Below are 23,863 nucleotides of genomic sequence, written 5' to 3' on the forward strand. Positions count from 1 at the left end.
ACACACCCAGGGAAGAGAAGACTGACCCCAAACTATCAATTTATCACACCCAGGGAAGAGCAGACTGGCCCCACTATGTCAATGTAACACATCCAGGGAAGAGCAGACTGACCTCACTTTGTCAATGTAGCACACCCAGGGAGGAGCAGACTCACGCCATTCTGTCAATGTAACACACCCAGGGAAGAACAGACTGACCCCACTCTGTCAATGTAACACACCCAGGGAAGAGAAGACTGACCCCAAACTATAAATGTAACACACCCAACGATTGAGCAGACTGACCCCACTCTGTCAATGTAACACACCAAGGGAGGAGCAGACTCACCCTATTCTGTCAATGTAACACACCCAGGGAAGAGAAGACTGACCCCACACTATCAATTTATCACACCCAGGGAAGAGCAGACTGGTCCCACTATGTCAATGTAACACATCCAGGGAAGAGCTGACTGACCTCACTTTGTCAATGTAGCACACCCAGGGAGGAGCAGACTCACGCCATTCTGTCAATGTAACACATCCAGGGAAGAACAGACTGACCCCACTCTGTCACTGTAACACACCCAGGGAAGAGAAGACTGACCCCACACTGTAAATGTAACACACCCAACGATTGAGCAGACTGACCCCACTCTGTCAATGTAACACACCCAGGGATGAGCAGACTGACCACATTCTGTCAATGTAACACACCCAGGGAAGATCAGACTGACCCCACTCTGTCAATGTAACACACCCAGGGAAGAGCAGAATGACCCCACTATGTCATTGTAACACACCCAGGGAAGAGCAGACTGACCCCACTCTGTCAATGTAACACACCCAGGGAAGAGCAGACTGACCACACTCTGTCAATGTAACACACCCAGGGAAGATCAGACTGACCCCACTCTGTCAATGTAACCCACCCAGGGAAGATCAGACTGACCACACTCTTTCAATGAAACACACCCAGGGAACATCAGACTGACCCCACTCTGTCAAAGTAACACAACCAGGGGAGAGCAGACTGACCCCACTCTGTCAATGTAACGCACCGAGGGAAGAGCAGACGGACCCCACACTGTCAATATTACACACCTAGGGAAGAGCAGACGGACCCCACACATTCAATATTACCCACACAGGGAAGAGGTCACTAACCCCACTCTGTCAATGTAACCCACCCAGGGAAGAGCAGACTGACCCCACTATGTCAATGTAACACACCCAGGGAAGAGCAGACTGACCCCACTCTGTCAATGTAGCACACCCAGGGAGGAGCAGATTGAGCCCATTCTGTCAATGTAACACACCCAGGGAAGAACAGACTGACCCCACTCTGTCACTGTAACACACCCAGGGAAGAGAAGACTGACCCCACACTGTAAATGTAACACACCCAGCGAGTGAGCAGACTGACCCCACTCTGTCAACGTAACACACACAGGGAAGAGCAGACTGACCACATTCTGTCAATGTAACACACCCAGGGAAGATCAGACTGACCCCACTCTGTCAATGTAACACACCCAGGGAAGAGCAGACTGACACCACGATGTCACTGTAACACACCGAGGGAAGAGGAGACTTACCCCACTCTGTCAATATAAAACACCCAGGGAAGAGCAGACTGACCCCACACCGTAAATGTAACACACCCAGGGAAGATCAGACTGACCCCACTCTGTCAACGAAACACACCCAGCGAACAGCAGACTGACCCCACTCTGTCAATTTATCACACCCAGAGAACAGCAGACTGACCCCACTCTGTCAATGTAACCCACCCAGGGAAGAGCAGACTGATCACACTCTGTCAATGTAACACACCCAGTGAAGAGCAGACTGACCACACTCTGTCAATGTAACACACCCAGGGAAGATCAGACTGACCCCACTCTGTCAATGTAACCCACCCAGGGAAGATCAGACTGACCCCACTCTTTCAATGAAACACACCCAGGGAACATCAGACTGACACCACTCTGTCAAAGTAACACAACCAGGGAAGAGAAGACTGACCCCACTATGTCAATGTTACACACCCAGGGAAGAGCAGACTGACCCCACTCTGTCAATGTAGCACACCCAGGGAGGAGCAGACTCACCCCATTCTGTCAATGTAACACACCCAGGGAATATCAGACTGACCACACTCTGTCACTGTAACACACCCAGGGAAGAGCAGACTGACCCCACTCTGTCAATGTAACACACCCAGCGTAGAGCAGACTGACCCTACTCTTTCACTGTAAAACACCCAGGAAAGAGAACACTGACCCCACACTCTAAATGTAACACACCCAGGGATTGAGGAGACTGACCCCACTCTGTCGACGTAACACACCCACGGAAGGGGAGACTGACCACACTCAGTCAATGTAACCCACCCAGGGAAGATCAGACTGACCCCACTCTGTCAATGTAACACACCCAGGGAAGAGCAGACTGACCCCACTCTGTCATTGTAACACACCGAAAGAAGAGCAGACTGACCCCACTCTGTCAATGTAACACACCCAGGGAAGAGCAGACTGACCCCACTGTGTCAATGTAACCCACCCAGGGAAGAGCAGACTGACCCCACTCTGTCAATGAAACACACCCAGGGAACAGCAGACTGACCCCACTCTGTCAATTTATCACACCGAGGGAAGAGCAGACTGACCCCAATATGTCAATGTAACACACCCAGGGAAGAGCAGACTGACCCCACTCTGTCAATGTAACACACCCAGTGAAGAGCAGACTGACCACACTCTGACAATGTAACACACCCAGCGGAGAGCATACTAACACCAATCTGTCAATGTAAAACACCTTGGGAAGAGCAGACTGATCCCACTCTGTCAATGTAACACACCCAGGGAAGAGCAGACTGACCCCACTCTGTTACTGTAACACACCCAGGTAAGAGCAGACTGACCCAACTCTGTCAACGGAACAAACCCAGGGAAGAGCAGACTGACTCCTCTCTGTAAATATAACACAACCAGGGAAGTGCAGACTGAGCCAAATCTGTCAAGGTTAAGCACCCAGGGAAGAGCAGACTGACCCCACTCTGTCACGGTAAAACACCCAGCGAAGAGCAGACTGACGCCTCTCTGTAAATGTAACACACCCAGGGAGGAGCAGACTGACCCCACTCTGTCAGTGTAACCCACCCAGAGAAGAGCAGACTGACCCCAATCTGTAAATGTAACACACCCAGGGAAGAGCAGACTGACCCCACACTGTCAATATAACACACTCAGGGAAGAGCAGATAGACCCCACACAGTAAATGTCACACACCCAGGGAAGAGCAGACTGACCACACTCTGTCAAGGTAACCCACCCAGGGAAGAGCAGACTGACCCCACTCTCTCAGTGCACCCCACCCAGAGAAGAGCGGACTGACCCCACTCTGTCAATGTAACAAACCCAGGGAAGAGCAGACTGACCCCTCTCTGTCAATGCAACACACCCCGGGAAGAGCAGACTGACCCCACTCTGTCAATGTAACACACCCAGGGAAGAGCAGACTGACCCCACTCTGTCAATGTAGCACACCCAGGGAGGAGCAGACTCACCCTCTTCTGTCAATTTATCACACCCAGGGAAGAGCAGACTGACCCCACCATGTCAATGTAACACACCCAGGGAAGAGCAGACTGACCCCACTTTGTCAATGTAGCACACCCAGGGAGGAGCAGACTCACCCCATTCTGTCAATGTAACACACCCAGGGAAGAACAGACTGACCCCACTCTGTCACTGTAACATACCCAGGGAAGGGAAGACTGACCCCACACTGTAAATGTAACACACCCAGCGATTGAGCAGACTGACCCCACTCTGTCAATGTAACACACCCAGGGAAGAGCAGACTGACCACATTCTGTCAATGTAACACACCCAGGGAATATCAGACTGACCACACTCTGTCAATGTAACACACCCATGGGAGGGCAGACTGACCCCACTATGTCATTGTAACACACCGAGGGAAGAGCAGACTGACCCCACTCTGTCAATGTAACACACCCAGGGAAGAACCGACTGACCCCACTCTGTCAGTGAAACCCACCCAGAGAAGAACAGACTGACCTCACTCTGTCAATGTAACACACCCAGGGAAGAGCAGACTGACTCCACACTGAAAATGTCACACACCCAGGGAAGAGCAGACTGACCACACTCTGTCAAGGTAACCCACCCAGGGAAGAGCAGACTGACCACACTCTGTCAAGGTAACCCATCCAGGGAAGAGCAGACTGACCACACTCTCTCAGTGCAACCCACCAAGAGAAGAGCAGACTGACCCCACTCTGTCAATGTAACAAACCCAGGGAAAAGCAGACTGACCCCACTCTGTCAATGTAACACACCCAGAGAAGAGCAGACTGACCTCACTCAGTCAGTGTAACCCACCCAGAGAAGAGCAGACTGACCTCACTCTGTCAATGTCACACACCCAGGGAAGAGGAGACAAACCCCAATCTGTCAATGTAACCCACCCAGGGAAGAGCAGACTGACCTGACTCTGTCAGTGTAACCCACCCAGAGCAGAGCAGACTGACCTCACTCTGTCAATGTAACAAACCCAAAGAGCGGAATGACCCCTCTCTGTTAATGTAACACACCCCGGGAAGAGCAGACTGAGCCAAATCTGTCAATGTAACACATCCAGGCAAGAGCAAACTGACCTCACACTGTCAATGTAGCACACCCAGGGAGGAGCAGACTTACCCCATTCTGTCAATGTAACACACCCAGGGAATAGCAGACTGACCCAACTCTGTCAGTGTAACACTCCCAGGGAAGAGAAGACTGACCCCACACTGTAAATGTAACACACCCAGTGATTGAGCAGACTGACCCCACTCTGTCAATGTAACACACCCAGAGAAGAGCAGACTGACCACACTCTGTCAAAGTAACCCACCCAGGGAAGATCAGACTGACCCCACTCATAAATGTAACACACCCAGGGAAGAGCAGACTGACCTCACACTCTCAATATTACACACCTAGGGAAGATCAGACGGACCCCACCCTTTCAATATTACTCACACAGTGAAGAGGAGACTAACCCCACTCTGTCAATGTAACCCACCCAGGGAAGCGCAGACTGACCCCACTCTGTCAGCCTAACCCACCCAGAGAAGAGCAGACTGACCTCACTCTGTCAATGTCACAAACCCAAAGAAGAGACTACTGACCCCTCTCTGTTAATGTAACACACCCCGGGAAGAGCAGACTGAGCCAACTCTATCACTGTAAAGCCCCCATGGAAAAGCAGCCTGAATTCACTCTGTCAATGTTACTCACCCAGGGAAGAGCAGACTGATCACACTCTGTCAGTGTAACACACACAGGGAAGAGCAGACGGACCACAATCTGTCAATGTAATAGACCCAGGGAAGAGCAGACTGACCTCACACTGTCAAAGTAACACACACAGGGACAAGCAGACTGACCAAACTCTGTCAATATTACACACCCAGGGAAGAGCAGACTGAACCCACTCTGTCAATGTAACACACCCAGGGAAGAGCAGGCTGACCCCTCACTGTCAAAGTAACACACCCAGGGAAGAGTAGACTGACCCCACACTGTCAATATTACACACCTAGGGAAGAGCAGACGGACCCCACCCTTTCAATATTACCCACACAGGAAAGAGGAGACTAACCCCACTCTGTCAATGTATCCCACCCAGGGAAGAGCAGACTGACCTGACTCTGTCAGTGTAACCCACCCAGAGAAGAGCAGACTGACCTCACTCTGTCAATGTAACAAACCCAAAGAAGAGCGGACTGACCCCTCTCTGTTACTATAACACACCCCGGGAAGAGCAGACTCACCCCACTCTGTCAATGTAACACACCCCGGGAAGAGCAGACTGAGCCAAATCTGTCAATGTAACACATCCAGGCAAGAGCAGACTGACCTCACACTGTCAATGTAGCACACCCAGGGAGGAGCAGACTTACCCCATTCTGTCAATGTAACACACCCAGGGAAGAGCAGACTGACCCCACTCTGTCAGTGTAACACTCCCAGGGAAGAGAAGACTGACCCCACACTGTAAATGTAACACACCCAGTGATTGAGCAGACTGACCCCACTCTGTCAATGTAACACACCCAGAGAAGAGCAGACTGACCACACTCTGTCAAAGTAACCCACCCAGGGAAGATCAGACTGACCCCACTCAGTAAATGTAACACACCCAGGGAAGAGCAGACTGACCTCACACTCTCAATATTACACACCTAGGGAAGATCAGACGGACCCCACCCTTTCAATATTACCCACACAGTGAAGAGGAGACGAACCACACTCTGTCAATGTAACCCACCCAGTGAAGCGCAGACTGACCCCAATCTGTCAGCCTAACCCACCCAGAGAAGAGCAGACTGACCTCACTCTGTCAATGTTACAAACCCAAAGAAGAGACTACTGACCCCTCTCTGTTAATGTAACACACCCCGGGAGGAGCAGACTGAGCCAACTCTGTCAATGTAACGCATCCAGGGAAAAGCAGACTGACCTCACACTGTCAATGTAGCACACCCAGGGAGGAGCAGACTCACCCCATTCTGTCAATGTAACACACCCAGGGAAGAGCAGACTGACCCCACTCTGTCACTGTAACACACCCAGGAAGAGAAGACTTTCCCCATGCTGTAAATGTCACACACCAAGTGATTGAGCAGACTGACCACACACTGTCAATTTAACACACCCAGTGAAGATCAGACTGACCCAACTCTGTCAATATAACACACCCCGGGAAGAGCAGACTGACCACACTCTCACAAAGTAAAACTCCCAGGGAAGAGCAGACTGACCCCACTCTGTCAATGTAACACACCCAGGGAAGATCAGACTGACCCCACTCTGTCAAAATAACACACCCCGGGAAGAGCAGACTGACCACACTCTCACAATGTAACACTCCCAGGGGAGAGCATACTGACACCAATCTGTCAATATAACACACCCAGGGAAGAGCAGACTGACCCCACTCTGTCAATGTAACGCACCGAGGGAAGAGCAGACGGACCCCACACTGTCAATGTAACCCACCCAGGGAAGATCAGACTGACCACACTCTTTCAATGAAACACACCCAGGGAACATCAGACTGACCCCACTCTGTCAAAGTAACACAACCAGGGGAGAGCAGACTGACCCCACTCTGTCAATGTAACGCACCGAGGGAAGAGCAGACGGACCCCACACTGTCAATATTACACACCTAGGGAAGAGCAGACGGACCCCACACATTCAATATTACCCACACAGGGAAGAGGTCACTAACCCCACTCTGTCAATGTAACCCACCCAGGGAAGAGCAGACTGACCCCACTATGTCAATGTAACACACCCAGGGAAGAGCAGACTGACCCCACTCTGTCAATGTAGCACACCCAGGGAGGAGCAGATTGAGCCCATTCTGTCAATGTAACACACCCAGGGAAGAACAGACTGACCCCACTCTGTCACTGTAACACACCCAGGGAAGAGAAGACTGACCCCACACTGTAAATGTAACACACCCAGCGAGTGAGCAGACTGACCCCACTCTGTCAACGTAACACACACAGGGAAGAGCAGACTGACCACATTCTGTCAATGTAACACACCCAGGGAAGATCAGACTGACCCCACTCTGTCAATGTAACACACCCAGGGAAGAGCAGACTGACACCACGATGTCACTGTAACACACCGAGGGAAGAGGAGACTTACCCCACTCTGTCAATATAAAACACCCAGGGAAGAGCAGACTGACCCCACACCGTAAATGTAACACACCCAGGGAAGATCAGACTGACCCCACTCTGTCAACGAAACACACCCAGCGAACAGCAGACTGACCCCACTCTGTCAATTTATCACACCCAGAGAACAGCAGACTGACCCCACTCTGTCAATGTAACCCACCCAGGGAAGAGCAGACTGATCACACTCTGTCAATGTAACACACCCAGGGAAGAGCAGACTGACCACACTCTGTCAATGTAACACACCCAGGGAAGATCAGACTGACCCCACTCTGTCAATGTAACCCACCCAGGGAAGATCAGACTGACCCCACTCTTTCAATGAAACACACCCAGGGAACATCAGACTGACACCACTCTGTCAAAGTAACACAACCAGGGAAGAGAAGACTGACCCCACTATGTCAATGTTACACACCCAGGGAAGAGCAGACTGACCCCACTCTGTCAATGTAGCACACCCAGGGAGGAGCAGACTCACCCCATTCTGTCAATGTAACACACCCAGGGAATATCAGACTGACCACACTCTGTCACTGTAACACACCCAGGGAAGAGCAGACTGACCCCACTCTGTCAATGTAACACACCCAGCGTAGAGCAGACTGACCCTACTCTTTCACTGTAAAACACCCAGGAAAGAGAACACTGACCCCACACTCTAAATGTAACACACCCAGGGATTGAGGAGACTGACCCCACTCTGTCGACGTAACACACCCACGGAAGGGGAGACTGACCACACTCAGTCAATGTAACCCACCCAGGGAAGATCAGACTGACCCCACTCTGTCAATGTAACACACCCAGGGAAGAGCAGACTGACCCCACTCTGTCATTGTAACACACCGAAAGAAGAGCAGACTGACCCCACTCTGTCAATGTAACACACCCAGGGAAGAGCAGACTGACCCCACTGTGTCAATGTAACCCACCCAGGGAAGAGCAGACTGACCCCACTCTGTCAATGAAACACACCCAGGGAACAGCAGACTGACCCCACTCTGTCAATTTATCACACCGAGGGAAGAGCAGACTGACCCCAATATGTCAATGTAACACACCCAGGGAAGAGCAGACTGACCCCACTCTGTCAATGTAACACACCCAGTGAAGAGCAGACTGACCACACTCTGACAATGTAACACACCCAGCGGAGAGCATACTAACACCAATCTGTCAATGTAAAACACCTTGGGAAGAGCAGACTGATCCCACTCTGTCAATGTAACACACCCAGGGAAGAGCAGACTGACCCCACTCTGTTACTGTAACACACCCAGGTAAGAGCAGACTGACCCAACTCTGTCAACGGAACAAACCCAGGGAAGAGCAGACTGACTCCTCTCTGTAAATATAACACAACCAGGGAAGTGCAGACTGAGCCAAATCTGTCAAGGTTAAGCACCCAGGGAAGAGCAGACTGACCCCACTCTGTCACGGTAAAACACCCAGCGAAGAGCAGACTGACGCCTCTCTGTAAATGTAACACACCCAGGGAGGAGCAGACTGACCCCACTCTGTCAGTGTAACCCACCCAGAGAAGAGCAGACTGACCCCAATCTGTAAATGTAACACACCCAGGGAAGAGCAGACTGACCCCACACTGTCAATATAACACACTCAGGGAAGAGCAGATAGACCCCACACAGTAAATGTCACACACCCAGGGAAGAGCAGACTGACCACACTCTGTCAAGGTAACCCACCCAGGGAAGAGCAGACTGACCCCACTCTCTCAGTGCACCCCACCCAGAGAAGAGCGGACTGACCCCACTCTGTCAATGTAACAAACCCAGGGAAGAGCAGACTGACCCCTCTCTGTCAATGCAACACACCCCGGGAAGAGCAGACTGACCCCACTCTGTCAATGTAACACACCCAGGGAAGAGCAGACTGACCCCACTCTGTCAATGTAGCACACCCAGGGAGGAGCAGACTCACCCTCTTCTGTCAATTTATCACACCCAGGGAAGAGCAGACTGACCCCACCATGTCAATGTAACACACCCAGGGAAGAGCAGACTGACCCCACTTTGTCAATGTAGCACACCCAGGGAGGAGCAGACTCACCCCATTCTGTCAATGTAACACACCCAGGGAAGAACAGACTGACCCCACTCTGTCACTGTAACATACCCAGGGAAGGGAAGACTGACCCCACACTGTAAATGTAACACACCCAGCGATTGAGCAGACTGACCCCACTCTGTCAATGTAACACACCCAGGGAAGAGCAGACTGACCACATTCTGTCAATGTAACACACCCAGGGAATATCAGACTGACCACACTCTGTCAATGTAACACACCCATGGGAGGGCAGACTGACCCCACTATGTCATTGTAACACACCGAGGGAAGAGCAGACTGACCCCACTCTGTCAATGTAACACACCCAGGGAAGAACCGACTGACCCCACTCTGTCAGTGAAACCCACCCAGAGAAGAACAGACTGACCTCACTCTGTCAATGTAACACACCCAGGGAAGAGCAGACTGACTCCACACTGAAAATGTCACACACCCAGGGAAGAGCAGACTGACCACACTCTGTCAAGGTAACCCACCCAGGGAAGAGCAGACTGACCACACTCTGTCAAGGTAACCCATCCAGGGAAGAGCAGACTGACCACACTCTCTCAGTGCAACCCACCAAGAGAAGAGCAGACTGACCCCACTCTGTCAATGTAACAAACCCAGGGAAAAGCAGACTGACCCCACTCTGTCAATGTAACACACCCAGAGAAGAGCAGACTGACCTCACTCAGTCAGTGTAACCCACCCAGAGAAGAGCAGACTGACCTCACTCTGTCAATGTCACACACCCAGGGAAGAGGAGACAAACCCCAATCTGTCAATGTAACCCACCCAGGGAAGAGCAGACTGACCTGACTCTGTCAGTGTAACCCACCCAGAGCAGAGCAGACTGACCTCACTCTGTCAATGTAACAAACCCAAAGAAGAGCGGAATGACCCCTCTCTGTTAATGTAACACACCCCGGGAAGAGCAGACTGAGCCAAATCTGTCAATGTAACACATCCAGGCAAGAGCAAACTGACCTCACACTGTCAATGTAGCACACCCAGGGAGGAGCAGACTTACCCCATTCTGTCAATGTAACACACCCAGGGAATAGCAGACTGACCCAACTCTGTCAGTGTAACACTCCCAGGGAAGAGAAGACTGACCCCACACTGTAAATGTAACACACCCAGTGATTGAGCAGACTGACCCCACTCTGTCAATGTAACACACCCAGAGAAGAGCAGACTGACCACACTCTGTCAAAGTAACCCACCCAGGGAAGATCAGACTGACCCCACTCATAAATGTAACACACCCAGGGAAGAGCAGACTGACCTCACACTCTCAATATTACACACCTAGGGAAGATCAGACGGACCCCACCCTTTCAATATTACTCACACAGTGAAGAGGAGACGAACCACACTCTGTCAATGTAACCCACCCAGGGAAGCGCAGACTGACCCCAATCTGTCAGCCTAACCCACCCAGAGAAGAGCAGACTGACCTCACTCTGTCAATGTTACAAACCCAAAGAAGAGACTACTGACCCCTCTCTGTTAATGTAACACACCCCGGGAGGAGCAGACTGAGCCAACTCTGTCAATGTAACGCATCCAGGGAAAAGCAGACTGACCTCACACTGTCAATGTAGCACACCCAGGGAGGAGCAGACTCACCCCATTCTGTCAATGTAACACACCCAGGGAAGAGCAGACTGACCCCACTCTGTCACTGTAACACACCCAGGAAGAGAAGACTTTCCCCATGCTGTAAATGTCACACACCAAGTGATTGAGCAGACTGACCACACACTGTCAATTTAACACACCCAGTGAAGATCAGACTGACCCAACTCTGTCAATATAACACACCCCGGGAAGAGCAGACTGACCACACTCTCACAAAGTAAAACTCCCAGGGAAGAGCAGACTGACCCCACTCTGTCAATGTAACACACCCAGGGAAGATCAGACTGACCCCACTCTGTCAAAATAACACACCCCGGGAAGAGCAGACTGACCACACTCTCACAATGTAACACTCCCAGGGGAGAGCATACTGACACCAATCTGTCAATATAACACACCCAGGGAAGAGCAGACTGACCCCACTCTGTCACTGTTACACGCTCAGGGAAGAGCAGACTGACCAAACTCTGTCAATGAAACACACCCAGGGAAGAGCAGACTGACTCCTCTCTGTAAATATTACACACCCAGGGAAGTGCAGAGTGAGCCAAATCAGTCAATGTAAGGCACCCAGGGAAGAGCAGACTGACCCCAGTCTGTCACTGTAAAACACCCAGGGAAGAGCAGACTGACCCCACTCTGTCAATGTAACACACCCAGGGAAGAGCAGAGTGACCCCACTCTATCACTGTAAAACCCCCATGGAAGAGCAGCCTGAATTCACTCTGTAAATGTTACACACCCAGGGAAGAGCAGACTGATCACACTCTGTCAATGTAATAGACCCAGGGAAGAGCAGACTGACCTCACACTGTCAAAGTAACACACCCAGGGACAAGCAGACTGACCAAACTCTGTCAATATTACACACCCAGGGAAGAGCAGACTGACCCCACTCTGTCAATGTAACACACCCAGGGAAGAGCAGGCTGACCCCTCACTGTCAAACTAACACACCCAGGGACAAGCAGACTGACCACACTCTGTCAATGAAACACACCCAGGGAAGAGTAGACTGACCCCACACTGTCAATATTACACACCGAGGGAAGAGCAGACGGACCCCACCCTTTCAATATTACCCACACAGGAAAGAGGAGACTTACCTCACTCTGTCAATGTTACCCACCCAGGGAAGAGCAGACTGACCTGACTCTGTCAGTGTAACCCACCCAGAGAAGAGCAGAATGACCTCACTCTGTCAATGTAACAAACCCAAAGAAGAGCGGACTGACCCCTCTCTGTTACTGTAACACACCCCGGAAAGAGCAGACTCACCCCACTCTGTCAATGTAACACACCCAGGGAAGAGCAGACTGACCCCTCTCTGTTAAAGTAACAGACCCAGGGAAGAGCAGACTGGCTCCACTCTATCAATGTAACACACCCAGGGAAGAGCAGACTGACCTCACTCTGTCAATGTAGCACACCCTGGGAAGAGCAGACTGATCCCACTCTGTCAGTGCAACACACCCAGGGAAGCGCAGACGGACCACAATCTGTTAATGTAACACACCCTGTGAAGAGCAGACTGACCCCACTCTGTCAATGTAACAGACCAAGGGTAGAGCAGACTGGCTTCACTCAGTAAATGTAACACACCCAGGGAAGAGCAGACTGACCGCACACTGTCAATATTACACACCTAGGGAAGATCAGACGGACCCCACCCTTTCAATATTACCCACACAGGGAAGAGCAGACGGACCACAATCTGTCAATGTAATAGACCCAGGGAAGAGCAGACTGACCTCACACTGTCAAAGTAACACACCCAGGGACAAGCAGACTGACCAAACTCTGTCAATATTACACATCCAGGGAAGAGCAGACTGACCCCACTCTGTCAATGTAACACACCCAGGGAAGAGCAGACTGACCTCACTCTGTCAATGTAGCACACCCTGGGAAGAGCAGACTGACCGCACACTGTCAATATTACACACCTCGGGAAGATCAGACGGACCCCACCCTTTCAATATTACCCACACAGGGAAGAGGAGACTAACCACACTCTGTCAATGTAACCCACCCAGGGAAGAGCAGACTGACCCCACTCTGTCAGTCTAACCCACCCAGAGAAGAGCAGACTGACCTCACTCTGACAATGTTACAAACCCAAAGAAGAGACTACTGACCCCTCTCTGTGAATGTAACACACCCCGGGAAGAGCAGACTGAGCCAACTCTGTCAATGTAACGCATCCAGGGAAAAGCAGACTGACCTCACACTGTCAATGTAGCACACCCAGGGAGGAGCAGACTCACCCCATTCTGTCAATGTAACACACCCAGGGAAGAGCAGACTGACCCCACTCTGTCACTGTAACACACCCAGGAAGAGAAGACTGACCCCATGCTGTAAATGTAACACACCAAGTGATTGAGCAGACTGACCCCACACTATCAATTTAACACACCCAGTGAAGATCAGACTGACCCCACTCTGTCAATATAACACACCCCGGGAAGAGCAGACTGACCACACTCTCACAAAGTAAAACTCCCAGGGAAGAGCAGACTGACCCCTCACTGTCAAAGTAACACACCCAGGGACAAGCAGACTGACCACACTCTGTCAATGTAACCCACCCAGGGAAGAGCAGACTGACCTGACTCTGTCAGTGTAACCCACCCAGAGAAGAGCAGACTGACCTCACTCTGTCAATGTAACAAACCCAAAGAAGAGCGGACTGACCCCTCTCTGTTACTGTAACACACCCCGGGAAGAGCAGACTCACCCCACTCTGTCAATGTAACCCACCCAGGGAAGAGCAGACTGACCCCTCTCTGTTAAAGTAACAGACCCAGGGAAGAGCAGACTGGCTCCACTCTGTCAATGTAACACACCCAGGGAAGAGCAGATTGACCTCACTCTGTCAATGTAGCACACCCAGGGAAGAGCAGACTGATCCCACTCTGTCAGTGCAACACACCCAGGGAAGAGCAGACGGACCACAATCTGTTAATGTAACACACCCTGTGAAGAGCAGACTGACCCCACTCTGTCAATGTAACAGACCCAGGGTAGAGCAGACTGGCTTCACTCAGTAAATGTAACACACCCAGGGAAGAGCAGACTGACCGCACACTGCCAATATTACACACCTCGGGAAGATCAGACGGACCCCACCCTTTCAATATTACCCACACAGGGAAGAGGAGACTAACACCACTCTGTCAATGTAACCCACCCAGGGAAGAGCAGACTGACCCCACTCTGTCAGTCTAACCCACCCAGAGAAGAGCAGACTGACCTCACTCTGTCAATGTTACAAACCCAAAGAAGAGACTACTGACCCCTCTCTGTTAATGTAACACACCCCGGGAAGAGCAGAATGAGCCAACTCTGTCAATGTAACGCATCCAGGGAAAAGCAGACTGACCTCACACTGTCAATGTCGCACACCCAGGGAGGAGCAGACTCACCCCATTCTGTCAATGTAACACACCCAGGGAAGAGCAGACTGACCCCACTCTGTCACTGTAACACACCCAGGAAGAGAAGACTGACCCCATGCTGTAAATGTAACACACCAAGTGATTGAGCAGACTGACCCCACACTGTCAATTTCACACACCCAGTGAAGATCAGACTGTCCCCACTCTGTCAATATAACACACACAGGGAAGAGCAGACTGACCACACTCTCACAAAGTAAAACTCCCAGGGAAGAGCAGACTGACCCCACTCTGTCAATGTAACACACCCAGGGAAGATCAGACTGATCCCACTCTGTCAATATAACACACCCCGGGAAGAGCAGACTGACCACACTCTCACAATGTAACACTCCCAGGGGAGAGCATAGTGACACCAATCTGTCAATGTAAAACACCTTGGGAAGAGCAGACTGATCCTACTCTGTCAATGTAACACACCCAGGGAAGAGCAGACTGACCCCACTCTGTCACTGTTACACGCCCAGGGAAGAGCAGACTGACCAAACTCTGTCAATGAAACACACCCAGGGAAGAGCAGACTGACTCCTCTCTGTAAATATTACACACCCAGGGAAGTGCAGAGTGAGCCAAATCAGTCAATGTAAGGCACCCAGGGAAGAGCAGACTGACCCCACTCTGTCACTGTAAAACACCCAGGGAAGATCAGACTGACCCCACTCTGTCAATGTAACACACCCAGGGAAGAGCAGACTGACCCCACTCTATCACTGTAAAACCCCCATGGAAAAGCAGCCTGAATTCGCTCTGTCAATGTTACACACCCAGGGAAGAGCAGACTGATCACACTCTGTCAGTGTAACAAACACAGGGAAGAGCAGACGGACCACAATCTGTCAATGTAATAGACCCAGGGAAGAGCAGACTGACCTCACACTGTCAAAGTAACACACGCAGGGACAAGCAGACTGACCAAACTCTGTCAATATTACACACCCAGGGAAGAGCAGACTGACCCCTCACTGTCAAAGTAACACACCCAGGGACAAGCAGACTGACCACACTCTGTCAATGAAACACACCCAGGGAAGAGTAGACTGACCCCACACTGTCAATATTACACACCGAGGGAAGAGCAGACGTACCCCACCCTTTCAGTATTACCCACACAGGAAAGAGGAGACTAACCCCACACTGTCAATGTTATCCACCCAGGGAAGAGCAGACTGACCTGACTCTGTCAGTGTAACCCACCCAGGGAAGAGCAGACTGACCCCTCTCTGTTAAAGTAACAGACCCAGGGAAGAGCAGACTGGCTCCACTCTGTCAATGTAACACACCCAGGGAAGAGCAGACTGACCTCACTCTGTCAATGTAGCACACCCAGGGAAGAGCAGACTGATCCCACTCTGTCAGTGTAACACACCCAGGGAAGAGCAGACGGACCACAATCTGTTAATGTAACACACCCTGTGAAGAGCAGACTGATCCTACTCTGTCACTGTAACACACCCAGGGAAGAGCAGACTGGCTTCACTCAGTAAATGTAACACACCCAGGGAAGAGCAGACTGACCGCACACTGTCAATATTACACACCTAGGGAAGATCAGACGGACCCCACCCTTTCAATATTACCCACACAGGGAAGAGGAGACTAACCCCACTCTGTCAATGTAACCCACCCAGGGAAGAGCAGACTGAACCCACTCTGTCAGTCTAACCCACCCAGAGAAGAGCAGACTGACCTCACTCTGTCAATGTTACAAACCCAAAGAAGAGACTACTGACCCCTCTCTGTTAATGTAACACACCCCGGGAAGAGCAGACTGAGCCAACTCTGTCAATGTAACGCATCCAGGGAAAATCAGACTTACCTCACACTGTCAATGTAGCACACCCAGGGAGGAGCAGACTCACCCCATTCTGTCAATGTAACACACCCAGGGAAGAGCAGACTGACCCCACACTGTCAATTTAACACATCCAGTGAAGAGCAGACTGACCCCACTCTGCCAATGTAACACACCCAGGGAAGATCAGACTGACCCCACTCTGTCAATATAACACACCCCGGAAAGCGCAGACTGACCACACTCTCACAATGTAACACTCCCAGGGCAGAGCATACTGACACCAATCTGTCAATGTAAAACACCTTGGGAAGAGCAGACTGACCCCACTCTGTCACTGTTACACGCCCAGGGAAGAGCAGACTGACCAAACTCTGTCAATGAAACACACCCAGGGAAGAGCAGACTGACTCCTCTCTGTAAATATTACACACCCAGGGAAGTGCAGAGTGAGCCAAATCTGTCAATGTAAGGCACCCAGGGAAGAGCAGACTGATCCCACTCTGTCAATGTAACACACCCAGGGAAGAGCAGAGTGACCCCACTCTATCACTGTAAAACCCCCAGGGAAGGGCAGCCTGACTTCACTCTGTCAATGTTACACACCCAGGGAAGAGCAGACTGACCGCACACTGTAAATGTAACACTCCCAGGGAAGAGCAGACTGACCACACTCTGTCAATGTAAGACACCCAGGGAAGATCAGACTGTCCCCACTCTGTCAATGAAACACACCCAGGGAAGAGTAGACTGACCCCACACTGTCAATATTACACACCTAGGGAACAGCAGACGGACCCCACCCTTTCAATATTACCCACACAGGAAAGAGGAGACTAACCCCACTCTGTCAGTGTAACACATCCAGGGAAGAGCAGACGGACCACAATCTGTCAATGTAACACACCCAGAGAAGAGCAGACTGACCCCACTCTGTCAATGTAACAGACCCAGGGTAGAGCAGACTGGCTCCACTCTGTCAATGTAACACACCCAGGGAAGAGCAGACTGACCTCACTCTGTCAATGTAACCCACCCAGGGACAAGCAGACTGACCAAAATCTGTCAATGTAACACACCCAGGGAAGCGCAGACTGACTCCACTCTGTCAATGTAACACACCCAGGGAAGAGCAGACTGAATCTCACTCAGTCAATGTAAACCACCCAGGGGAGAGCAGACTGACCCCATTCTGTCAATATAACGCACCCAGGGAAGAGCAGACTGACCCCACACTGCAAATGTAACACACCCAGGGAAGAGCAGACTGACCCCACTCTGTCAATGTAACACACCCAGGGAAGAGCAGACTGACCCCACTCTGTCAATGTAACATACCCAGGGAAGTGCAGACTGACCCGACACTTTCAATGTTACCCACCCAGGGACAAGCAGACTGACCAAACTCTGTCAATGTAAAACACCTTGGGAAGAGCTGACTGATCCCACTCTGTCAATGTAACCCACCCAGGGACAGGCAGACTGACCAAACTCTGTCAATATATTAAACCCAGGAAAGAGCAGACTGACCCCATTCTGTCAATATAACGCACCCAGGGAAGAGCAGACTGCCCCCTCACTGTAAATGTAACACACCCAGGGAAGATCAGACTGACCCCACTCTGTCAATGAAACACACCCAGGGAACACCAGACTGACCCCACTCTGTCAATGTAACACACCCAGGAAAGAGCAGACTGACCCCACACTGTCAATATTACACACCGAGGGAAGAGCAGGCGGACCCCACACTTTCTATATTCCTCACATGGGGAAGAGGAGACTAACCCCACTCTGTCAATGTAACCCACCCAGGGAAGAGCAGACTGACCTGACTCTGTCAATGTAACAAACCCAAAGAAGAGCGGACTGACCCCTCTCTGTTAATGTAACACACCCCGGGAAGAGCAGACTGAGCCAACTCTGTCAATGTAACACATCCAGGGAAGAGCAGACAGGAAGAGCAGACTGAGCCAACTCTGTCAATGTAACATATCCAGGGAAGAGCAGACTGACCTCACACTGTCAATGTAGCACACCCAGGGAGGAGCAGACTCACCCATTCTGTCAATGTAACCGACCCAGGGAAGAGCAGACTGACCCCACTCTGTCAGTGTAACACTCCCAGGGAAGAGAAGACTGACTGCACGCTGTAAATGTAACACACCCAGTGATTGAGCAGACTGACCCCACTCTGTCAATGTAACACACCCAGCGCAGAGCAGACTGACCTCACACTGTCAATTTAGCACACCCAGGGAGGAGCAGACTCACCCATTCTGTCAATGTAGCCCACCCAGGGAAGAGCAGACTGACCCCAATCTGTCAGTGTAACACTCCCAGGGAAGAGAAGACTGACTGCACGCTGTAAATGTAACACACCCAGTGATTGAGCAGACTGACCCCACTCTGTCAATGTAACACACCCAGGGAAAGCAGACTGACCTCACACTGTCAATGTAGCACACCCAGGGAAGTGCAGCCTGATCCCACTCTGTCAGTGTAACACACCCAGGGAAGAGCAGACGGACCACAATCTGTCAATGTAACACACCCAGAGAAGAGCAGACTGACCCCACTCTGTCAATGTAACAGACCCAGGGAAGAGCAGACTGGCACCACTCTGTCAATGTAACACACCCAACGATTGAGCAGACTGACCTCACTCTGTCAATGTAACCCACCCAGGGACAAGCAGACTGACCAAACTCTGTCAATGTAACACACCCAGGGAAGAGCAGACTGACTCCACTCTGTCAATGTAACACACCCAGGGAAGAGCAGACTGAACCTCACTCAGTCAATGCAACCCACACAGGGGAGAGCAGACTGACCCCATTCTGTCAATATAACCCACCCAGGGAAGAGCAGACTGACCCCACACTGCAAATGTAACACACCCAGGGAAGAGCAGACTGACCACAATCTGTCAATGTAACACACCCAGGGACGAGCAGACTGACCCCACTCTGCAAATGTAACAACCCAGGGAAGTGCAGACTGACCAGACCCTTTCAATGTTACCCACCCAGGGAAGAGCAGACTACCCCACTCTGTCAATGTAACACATTCAGAGAAGAGCAGACTGACCACACTCTGACAATGTAACACACCCAGGGAAGAGCAGACTGACCTCACTCTGTCAATGTAACCCACCCAGGGACAGGCAGACTGACCAAACTCTGTCAATATATTAAACCCAGGGTAGAGCAGACTGACCCCATTCTGTCAATGTAACGCACCCAGGGAAGAGCAGACTGACCCCTCACTGTAAATGTAACACACCCAGGGAAGAGTAGACTGACCACACTCTGTCAATGTAACACACCCAGGGAAGGTCAGACTGACCCCACTCTGTCAATGAAACACACCCAGGGAACACCAGACTTACCCCATTCTGTCAATATAACACACCCAGGGAAGAGCAGACTGACCCCACTCTGTAAATGTAACACACGCAGGAAAGAGCAGACTGAACCCACACTGTCAATATTCCACACCGAGGGAAGAGCAGACGGACCCCACCCTTTCAATATTACACACACAGGGAAGAGGAGACTAACCCCACTCTGTCAATGTAACCCACCCAGGGAAGAGCAGACTGACCTGACTTTGTCAGTGTAACCCACCCAGAGAAGAGCAGACTGACCTCACTCTGTCAATGTAACAAACCCAAAGAAGAGCGGACTGACCCCTCTCTGTTAATGCAACACACCCCGGAAAGAGCAGACTGAGCCAACTCTGTCAATGTAACACACCCAGGGAAGAGCAGACTGACCTCACACTGTCAATGTAGCACACCCAGGGAGGAGCAGACTCACCCCATTCTGTCAATGTAACACACCCAGTAAAGAGCAGAATGACCCCACTCTGTCAGTGTAACACTCCCAGGGAAGAGAAGACTGACCGCACACTGTAAATGTAACACACCCAGTGATTGAGCAGACTGACCCCACTCTGTCAATGTAACACACCCAGGGAAGAGCAGACTGACCTCACTCTGTCAAAGTAACACACCCAGGGACAAGCAGACTGACCAAACTCCGTCAATATTACACAACCAGGGAAGAGCAGACTGACCCCACTCTGTCAATGTAACACACCCAGGGAAGAGCAGGCTGACCCCTCACTATAAATGTAACACACCCAGGGAAGAGCAGACTGACCACACTCTGTCAATGTAAGACACCCAGGGATGGTCAGACTGACCCCACTCTGACAATGAAACACACCCAGGGAAGAGTAGACTGACCCCACACTGTCAATATTCCACACCTAGGGAAGAGCAGACGGACCCCACCCTTTCAATATCACCCACACAGGAAAGAGGAGACTAACCCCACTCTGTCAATGTAACCCACGCAGGGAAGAGCAGACTGACCTGACTCTGTCAGTGTAACCCACCCAGAGAAGAGCAGACTGACCTCACTCTGTCAATGTAACAAACCCAAAGAAGAGAGGACTGACCCCTCTCTGTTAATGTAACACACCCCGGGAAGAGCAGACTCACCCCACTCTGTCAATGTAACACACCCAGGGAAGAGCAGACTGACCCCACTCTGTTAATGTTACACACCCAGGGAAGAGCAGACTGACCCCACTCTGTCACTGTTACACACCCAGGGAAGAGCAGACGGACCGCACCCTTTCAATATTTCTCACACAGGGAAGAGGAGACTAACCCCACTCTGTCAATGTAACCTACCCAGGGAAGAGCAGACTGACCCCACTCTGTCAGTGTAACCGACCCAGAGAAGAGCAGACTGACCTCACTCTGTCAATGTAACAAACCCAAAGAAGAGCGGACTGACCCCTCTCTGTTAAAGTAACAGACCCAGGGAAGAGCAGACTGGCTCCACTCCGTTAATGTAACTCACCCAGGGAAGATCAGACTGACCCCACTCTGTCAATGAAACACACCCAGGGAACACCAGACTGACCCCACTCTGTCAATGTAACACACCCAGGAAAGAGCAGACTGACCCCACACTGTCAATATTACACACCGAGGGAAGAGCAGGCGGACCCCACACTTTCTATATTACTCACATGGGGAAGAGGAGACTAATCCCACTCTGTCAATGTAACCCACCCAGGGAAGAGCAGACTGACCTGACTCTGTCAATGTAACAAACCCAAAGAAGAGCGGACTGACCCCTCTCTGTTAATGTAACACACCCCGGGAAGAGCAGACTGAGCCAACTCTGTCAATGTAACACATCCAGGGAAGAGCAGACAGGAAGAGCAGACTGAGCCAACTCTGTCAATGTAACATATCCAGGGAAGAGCAGACTGACCTCACACTGTCAATGTAGCACACCCAGGGAGGAGCAGACTCACCCATTCTGTCAATGTAACCGACCCAGGGAAGAGCACACTGACCCCACTCTGTCAGTGTAACACTCCCAGGGAAGAGAAGACTGACTGCACGCTGTAAATGTAACACACCCAGTGATTGAGCAGACTGACCCCACTCTGTCAATGTAACACACCCAGCGCAGAGCAGACTGACCTCACACTGTCAATGTAGCACACCCAGGGAGGAGCAGACTCACCCATTCTGTCAATGTAACAAACCCAGGGAAGAGCAGACTGACCCCAATCTGTCAGTGTAACACTCCCAGGGAAGATAAGGCTGACTGCACGCTGTAAATGTAACACACCCAGTGATTGAGCAGACTGATCCCACTCAGTCAATGTAACACACCCAGGGAAAGCAGACTGACCTCACACTGTCAATGTAGCACACCCAGGGAAGTGCAGCCTGATCCCACTCTGTCAGTGTAACACACCCAGGGAAGAGCAGACGGACCACAATCTGTCAATGTAACACACCCAGAGAAGAGCAGACTGACCCCACTCTGTCAATGTAACAGACCCAGGGAAGAGCAGACTGGCACCACTCTGTCAATGTAACACACCCAGGGAAGAGCAGACTGACCTCACTCTGTCAATGTAACCCACCCAGGGACAAGCAGACTGACCAAACTCTGTCAATGTAACACACCCAGAGAAGAGCAGACTGACTCCACTCTGTCAATGTAACACACCCAGGGAAGAGCAGACTGAACCTCACTCAGTCAATGCAACCCACACAGGGGAGAGCAGACTGACCCCATTCTGTCAATATAACCCACCCAGGGAAGAGCAGACTGACCCCACACTGCAAATGTAACACACCCAGGGAAGAGCAGACTGACCACAATCTGTCAATGTAACACACCCAGGGACGAGCAGACTGACCCCACTCTGCAAATGTAACAACCCAGGGAAGTGCAGACTGACCAGACCCTTTCAATGTTACCCACCCAGGGAAGAGCAGACTACCCCACTCTGTCAATGTAACACATTCAGAGAAGAGCAGACTGACCACACTCTGACAATGTAACACACCCAGGGGAGAGCATACTGAAACCAATCTGTCAATATAAAACACCATGGGAAGAGCTGACTGATCCCACTCTGTCAATGTAACACACCCAGGGAAGAGCAGACTGACCTCACTCTGTCAATGTAACCCACCCAGGGACAGGCAGACTGACCAAACTCTGTCAATATATTAAACCCAGGGTAGAGCAGACTGACCCCATTCTGTCAATGTAACGCACCCAGGGAATAGCAGACTGACCCCTCACTGTAAATGTAACACACCCAGGGAAGAGTAGACTGACCACACTCTGTCAATGTAACACACCCAGGGAAGGTCAGACTGACCCCACTCTGTCAATGAAACACACCCAGGGCACACCAGACTTACCCCACTCTGTCAATGTAACACACCCAGGGAAGAGCAGACAGACCCCACTCTGTCAATGTAACACACCCAGGAAAGAGCAGACTGAACCCACACTGTCAATATTCCACACCGAGGGAAGAGCAGACGGACCCCACCCTTTCAATATTACACACACAGGGAAGAGGAGACTAACCCCACTCTGTCAATGTAACCCACCCAGGGAAGAGCAGACTGACCTGACTTTGTCAGTGTAACCCACCCAGAGAAGAGCAGACTGACCTCACTCTGTCAATGTAACAAACCCAAAGAAGAGCGGACTGACCCCTCTCTGTTAATGCAACACACCCCGGAAAGAGCAGACTGAGCCAACTCTGTCAATGTAACACACCCAG

The sequence above is a fragment of the Chiloscyllium punctatum genome, chromosome 7, assembly GCF_047496795.1.
Source record: "Chiloscyllium punctatum isolate Juve2018m chromosome 7, sChiPun1.3, whole genome shotgun sequence".
Lineage (NCBI taxonomy): Eukaryota > Metazoa > Chordata > Chondrichthyes > Orectolobiformes > Hemiscylliidae > Chiloscyllium > Chiloscyllium punctatum.